This window comes from Oratosquilla oratoria, chromosome 7 (genome assembly GCF_046742065.1).
Source record: "Oratosquilla oratoria isolate Oo_2021 chromosome 7, ASM4674206v1, whole genome shotgun sequence".
Lineage (NCBI taxonomy): Eukaryota > Metazoa > Arthropoda > Malacostraca > Stomatopoda > Squillidae > Oratosquilla > Oratosquilla oratoria.
The window spans coordinates 30676437-30683936 of record NC_134783.1 but is presented as its reverse complement, the minus strand read 5'-3'; the positions used below and the strand labels follow the sequence as shown (position 1 = coordinate 30683936).

General features: G+C 39.8%; 1 protein-coding gene across 2 annotated transcripts in view; it reads left to right on the top strand.

Moving 5' to 3' along the window:
• Window positions 1–7500, top strand: part of LOC143027029 (major facilitator superfamily domain-containing protein 6-like) — a 97460-nt gene that overhangs the window by 74079 nt on the left and 15881 nt on the right. The window lies entirely within an intron of this gene.

Below are 7500 nucleotides of genomic sequence, written 5' to 3'. Positions count from 1 at the left end.
TATTATTATTATTATTATTATTATCATTATTGTTATTATTATCATTATTATTATTATTATTATTATTATTATTATTATTATCATCATTATTATTATTATCACCATTATTATTATTATTATTATTATTATTATTATTATTATTATTATTATCATTAATATTATTATTATTATCATTATTTTTAATATTATTGTTATTATCATTATCATTATTATAATTATTTTACTATTATCATTGTTATTATTATTATTATCATTACTATTATTATTATTATTGTTATTATCATTATTATCATAATTATCATTATTATTATTATTCATTTTATTTATTCATTTTATTTATTTATTTATTTATTCATTTTATTTCATTTTATTTTTTATCTATTTATTTATTTATTTTTTATTTTTTTTGAGAGGGGGAACTAAAATATTTTTTGCGGGATCTCAAAGGGTAGTAAAACACACAAAAGCTGTGGATCACGAGATCAGCACGTGATCCAAAATTGTGGTGAATTCACAAGTGAACTACAGACGTCTTCCCTGTACCCCGTGATGGCGACCTCATAAAAAAAACTGTCTCCAGCATCTCCACAAACGAGCAGAAAGACAAAAAGAGACATGAGGTACCAAGGGGAGGGCATCTTCATTCTGTAGGTGTCCGGACGCACAGGCACCAACAGAAGGAGGTGGAGGTGGAAAAGGTGGATAGAATTTAATGACAGGGAGTCTAGAGAAGTTTTAAATTAGAGCATGCAGTGTATACCAAATAGGAGATGATTTCATGGCAGAGACAAAACAATGGATAACAGTGACGAAATATGGTGACAGGATGGTCTTTAAGTCTGTAAACAACAGACAAGCAATGAATAAACACATAAGCAAGTAAACAAATAAAATTATTAATTAAAATATATTACATCTTGTGTACGTCTTTATCCAGATGAATCCCAGAACTCTGCAGGAAGATTATTTGAGACATTGACTACGCGGTTGTCGAGGTTGTGTTTTCTTAACATCAGATTTAAACTTATATCTTGATAGTATGAGGTTATTATTTCTCGTCCGGTATTTATTGTCATCAGAATAGTTTAACCTGATAACCAATCAAATAACTTAAACTGAAAGCTATAGTTGATGGTTCACAAACAAAAGAAAGTTGCGCAGGAGAAACCGAATAAAAAATAAGACCTTATGATATAACACAACACAAACAAGAACACGAGATTAAGTCATAAAATACATTACCAGATGTAACTCGAGCGCAAAACATAAAAGCAAAAAAGACTCAAAATCCAAAGTCCTAGAAGACTTCAACTGTAAAAAGGTGAACTAGGAAATATTTTTGAAGAGTAAATACTGGGTAGAGACACAGGGCTGATCAATCTCACAATAAAAATCGTTCTTCATTAACACTTAAAACCAAGAAAATATTTATATATATATATATATCGTGCCCTCTGCCGCCGTGGACCTTGCTGATCACGGCCCCTGGATGGTCATCCACATCCGCGTGTCTGTCTGTCTGTCAGCCTGCTTCCCTTCCTTTCTGTCTACTTGCCTGTCAACCTGTCTCTGTACCTGTCTGCCCGCTTCCCTTCCTTTCTGTCTACTTGCCTGTCAACCTGTCTCTGTACCTGTCTGCCTGCTTCCCTTCCTTCCTGTCTACTTGCCTGTCAACCTGCCTCTGTACCTGTCTGCCTGCTTCCCTTCCTTCCTGTCTTCTTGCCTGTCGACCTGCCTCTGTACCTGTCTGCCTGCTTCCTTTCCTCCTGTCTTCTTGCCTGTCAACCTGCTTCTGTACCTGTCTGCCTGCTTCCCTTCCTCCCTGTCTACTTGCCTGTCAACCTGCCTATGTACCTGTCTGCCCGCTTCCCTTCCTTTCTGTCTACTTGCCTGTCAACCTGCCTCTGTACCTGTCTGCCTGCTTCCCTTCCTGCCTGCCTGTATGACCATCTGGCCTTACATGACCAACATAATGTATTGCGATTCGCTTTCACCCCCTACCCACACCATTCCCTACTGCTTGACAGGAACCTCAGGTGATTAGTTGGTAACGCGCTCACTCCTTGCGCCAGAAACCCAAATTCAAATCCCGAGGCGGATACAAGAATGGGGGTTCATACGTAAGGATCCATGCGTACGTATGTTAGCGCTCTGTCAGGTTCGTCGCCTGATTTCTTATCCAGGCAACGTACACCCGCAAGCAGAGCCACCCAGGCACCTTCCTAACACAGCAGAGCCCCGATTTGACGAGTTAATTCAACCAAGGAGGGTTCGGTAAATCGATTTTTCAGCTAAATCGGGTGTTTGTTATTGACGCCCTATTTAACGGGGTTTTTCGTTATATTGAGAGTCTTTCCGTTAAATATTATTGGCCATTAGCATACGGAAATAGTAAGAAAAACGTATAGCAGCAATGTACACATTTATATTGATGTGTATAAATCTACAGCACAATACAGTAAGCATCCAATTTTTGGAATATGTTTCCGCTAAACCAGCATATTCCGATATTGATTTTAAACGCCCGTTAAATAGGGGTTTGTTAAACTGAAAATCTACTGCCAGAGTCTGTGCCCGACTGTCTACTATCTGTCCAAAGACAGTGGCTCACTTCTGCGAACTAATTGAATAATATGAAAGTAAATCAAATAATTCCGGAAGAATCATCTTCGCCAACCGTGTAGTCAGTGAATAGAATGAACTTCATGCAGAAGCAGTGCTTTAGGTGCAACTCAAAAAAGTGCTGTTTCTTATAAAAAGAAAGAAAAAAAATTATAAAAAAAAAAATCCCCAATTTTTTTTTTCAGGCCCATAGACCATGATTAATTTGTGCATACCTTATTGTATATCCTATTTTATGTGTATGTTTAACCATTCAAGACAAGGAAATTTGGAGTGTTTAATCTTTGAAGATCATGCTAAGAGTAAATTTTGTAAGGTAGCCATATTGGCCCATATACAGTATCTACACTTGTTGCAGCATCTGAGTCCTGACTGAAAATGTCAATTACTTGTTTATTTTTATACTGTGTCTGATTTCTTTGGATAAGGTAGATACGCATATGTGGAGGGATGAATCAAGTACTTACACCTGTTTTCATATACTTGATATTTAATATCTGAACAAATTTGGACGACGTGTAAAAAAAAACTCATAAAAAGACAAGTTTTTTTTTTTGCGATTAATTTTTTTTTTTTTTTTTTTGCATCACTAGGCAGTGCAATGTATCACGGTTCGGAGTTTTAAGATTAAATTAAATAAAAACTTAAGCAATATGCATGCCTACCAATGGTTTGGTCATTACTTCGCTAAATATCTATTCTTAGCATCTGATCTTTGTGAACCATTGTAAACCTTTAAACAGTTATACCGAGGTCCACATCTGTCTCCGGTCGTCTACCAGTTACCGGAGTCTGTCCACGGTTATCTGCCCTCCGTCCACAGACGGTAGTTAACTTCTGCAAACTCATTGAATAATGTGAAAGTGAATCTGTCGCGTCAGACTTCTCCTCTTATAACGGAACTTAATCACGAAGTGAGGAGGTGAGTTCGGCCGCTCAAACTCGATCTCCCCCACCACGTGTCTACATTTTTTTTTCAAGGTTTGCGGGATTCGAACCCGCCCTCACTCTTGCAAGTGGTCCGGCACAGTTCATAGATGAACGCAGGAGACGGTATCCAGGTTCGTTTCACACGCATCGACTTTTCGCCGTGTGTCGTCCACGACACGACGTCGTGGTCTCATATAACCATGGGTGTCTATGGACGCTTTCACACGTCACGACCACGGTCACATGTGAGCGCTTCCATAGACACCCATGTTATTTGAGAGCACAACACTTTCGGTCTTGATTTGAGCTGAATAAAACAGTCTGGCGTAGATAGCATAGCATAGTACAGCATATCTCGCATACCATCCGCCTTGAATCCACTTTTATTAGAAGGCTAGATAGAAATCATGTGCTTAGTGAACTAGCAAAAAGCTAGTTTATCTAATCTAATCCCTAAACATCCGTTATCCATTTCCCTTCTCATCTTAGCTCCTTTTGGATGAGAGGTCATCCCTGTCTCCTGCCCACTGTCTGGGTCAGAAGCAATGCAGTGCAGCAAGGCACAGCACATTTACCGCATGGTCAGCCTCTTCGTTTACATGGTGACCCTTCTTCCTCGTCCTATCGTGCGGAAATAGAAGAAGTAATACCATCGTGTGTTTAGTAGTGGTATTGGCCGTATACTGTAGTGGAGATGGATGAGGAAGTAGAGTTGCTTCAACTTTTGAGTACTATAGCAGATAACATCTTTTGCGAAGTGCACTTTATGAGTTCGAACATATACGATACAGACTTACGATATTGTAACAATCTCCTTTACGTAGGAGGTGTACGACCTAAAAGATACATGACTCCCTCAGGCAGCTCCTTAGAGCAGTGTTTCTCAACCAGGGGTCCGCAGAAACTAAACAAAGGGTCCGCAGAAACCTAACAAAGGGTCCGCAGAAACCTAATAAAGGGTCCGAAGAAACCTAACAAAGGGTCCGCAGAAATTTCCCAAAGGGTCCGCAGAAACCTCCCAACGGGTCCACAGAAACCTCCCAAAGGGTCCGCAGAAACCTAACAAAGGGTCCACAGAAACCTAACAAAGGGTCCTCAGAAACCTAACAAAGTGTCCGCAGAAACCTAATAAAGGGTCCGCAGAAACCTAACAAAGGGTCCGCAGAAACCTAACAAAGGGTCCGCAGAAACCTCCTAAAAAGTCCGCAGAAACCTAACAAAGGGTCCGCAAGACATGCTATTTTACTTTCCATATCGCAATTATACATGAATTTCTTTTCTTTCATTTTTTGTCATGTTTGTATAATGGTGTGTACAATCCCATAATGAAAGCCAATTCCAGTGAAAAGAGAAACTTTTATTGACAATTCTTACAAACAAATATAAGATGACAATATCTTGTCTAATTATGTATCAATGGGTCCCCTAAATATACAGGTCGATATAATGAGTTCGTAAGGCTTGAAAGGTTGAGAAACGCTGCCCTAACAGATATCATGAGCCACTGTAGCACATGCAAGTGGAGGCAGCTGTACACTGCAGTGCACATGAGGGTGTTGCAGTACAAGTGACCGCTGTGTCCTTGTGTATGCCTGTCTCCTGTTTAGAACTTTGACAGAGACAAGAGGGAGTTATGACGGATAGAACGATAGCGCTCGTGAAGTCTAGATTCACTTGACCTTGAAGGTCATCTATCGTCCACCCCAGACGAATCTGAGGCCAAGAGGAACATCCGTTGGTTCTGGGGTTCTGTGGCCTCAGGGTCTGTTCTAGGTGTTGCTAGAGGGCTGTATTCGTCTTAGGAAAACACCTCCTATAACAAAAATGTAAAAAGAATTCCCATAAACGTACGTTGGTTCTGTTATAAATTCATTTTGGTGGGGTTCTTGGTGTTGCTAAAGGACTCCAATCGTCTTTAGGAAAACACCTTCCACAAGAAAAAATAAATTAACGAGTTTTACAGAATGTGGTGGTTCTAGGGTAACTTTACACCCTTTTACTGGGGTTTAATGGCCTCAGTATCTGTTTCTAAACGTTGCTAAACGATTATATTCGTCTTGAGGAAACTACTTTCATAACAAAAAAGGTGAAAAGGTTTTGCAGAAACGTTTTTTGGTTCTGAGGAATCTTTATACCCTTTTACTAGGGTTTTATGACCTTAGGATCTATTCAAAGTGTTGCTAGACGGTTGTATGGGTCTTGTAGAAACGTCTTGCACACCAAAAATGTTTTGCACAACGTATTTCATTTTAGAATTTCAAACTCGACCTGAGACATAAGCGTGAATTATGCAGTTGGAGAAATAAGGTCTTCGATGATGTACTAGCATGTGTCAATATTTAAAAAGGTTTTAAATCACTTGTTATTAAAAGAAATAAGAAGACAGAAGGAGGTGTCCTTCAATGAGAGTCTTGGAAACAAATAAACAAGAAGATTCCGGTTTTTTTTTTTTTTTTTTTTTTTTTTTACGAAGCAAAATACGAAAAAAAGACTCCATGTCTTTAGTGACCAGATTCCAATACTGTAAGCATGCAAGAAGGCGATATTGTATGAGGAGCCTACGCCAGGAGGCGCTGAGTACCTGCGGCCGAAGCCGTCACCTTTGCCCTATTAAGCGCTTTAAAGACTGTTGGGGCAGTTAATGAACAGTCACTGAGAGGATTGCAGGATTCGAAACCACAACGCATTAAGGACTACTGGAACAGGTAGTAATGAGCAGTCATTACTGGGAGTCGGAGAGGAGTGTGGGACTCGAACCCACGACTACGCGAATGCGAGACCAGAACGCTTCCGATGACGCCACCATTGGAGATTGGGGCTTCTTACCGGAAGTAAAAAATAAATAAATAAATAAATAAATAAATGTCCTTTGTTTGAGTGAGCTGGACCCGGAGTGAGTGACATTTGCATTCACTCATCCCAGCTTCCTCGAAGGACTTTGACACGATCCTTCAGCAGTGAAGTCCCTAAGGACACCTTCTGACCTCTACGTTTCGGGAACACTTCTTTCTTATTACACCCTTCAAGCAGGGGTGAGATGGTGGTCGTCGTAATATCAAGTTCCAGTTGTCGCCAGGTGATTTTATTAAGATAAATGAACTTGTCCACCATCTGGCCGCATCCGGCGCCGTCGCGTTATGTGAAACCGACATTACGATGGGTTAGAAGCAATGAAGTAAGGCACAGCACTTCCAGTGCCCCGGCATTGAGTCTGATGTTTCCCTTATCTTCTCTGTTCCTTCACTATTGGTTATATTCTCTCTTTATTTGTATCAAAAGAAGCCCTAAGTGAGGTTCGAGCCTTTCTTAGTGCGACGTTTTGTTTGTTAGAGTTGTAACAAGTGACTAGGGGGTAATTGCCAGTGTCATATATAACCGCCCTTCTCCTCTATGCAGATTTCATCTGGAAGATTGAGCCATATGCCTTCATGAGACATCTGTCTTCGTGTCTATCTGAGCTATTTGAATGGCGGTGAAGCGGAGTTTGATAGAATTTGAAGTACCAATGTTGTTTATCAGTCATCCTAGTTTATTTCTTTTCCTTTCTACAGCAAACACGATACTGTACCTGGTGTTGTACATTGTATTGTTCTGATATTCTACTTCTATTTTCTTCTGTCTCCGCGCCAATTACTCTGACGTTTTCTTTTTCTTCTCTGACCACCCCGCACCTGTATATTTCATTCTCATTTTCTTCCTCTTTTCTCCCTTAAAGCAAACACAGTGTTGTACCCGGTGTTGTACATTGTATTGTTCTGATATTCTACTTCTATTTACCTCTGCCCTCGCGCCAATTTCTCTGACGTTTTCTTTTTCTTCTCTGACCACCCCTCACCTGTATATTTCATTCATATTTTCTTACTCTTTTTTCCCTTACAGCAAACACAGTGTTGTACCCGGTGTTGTACATTGTATTGTTCTCATATTCAACTTCTATTTACCTCAGCC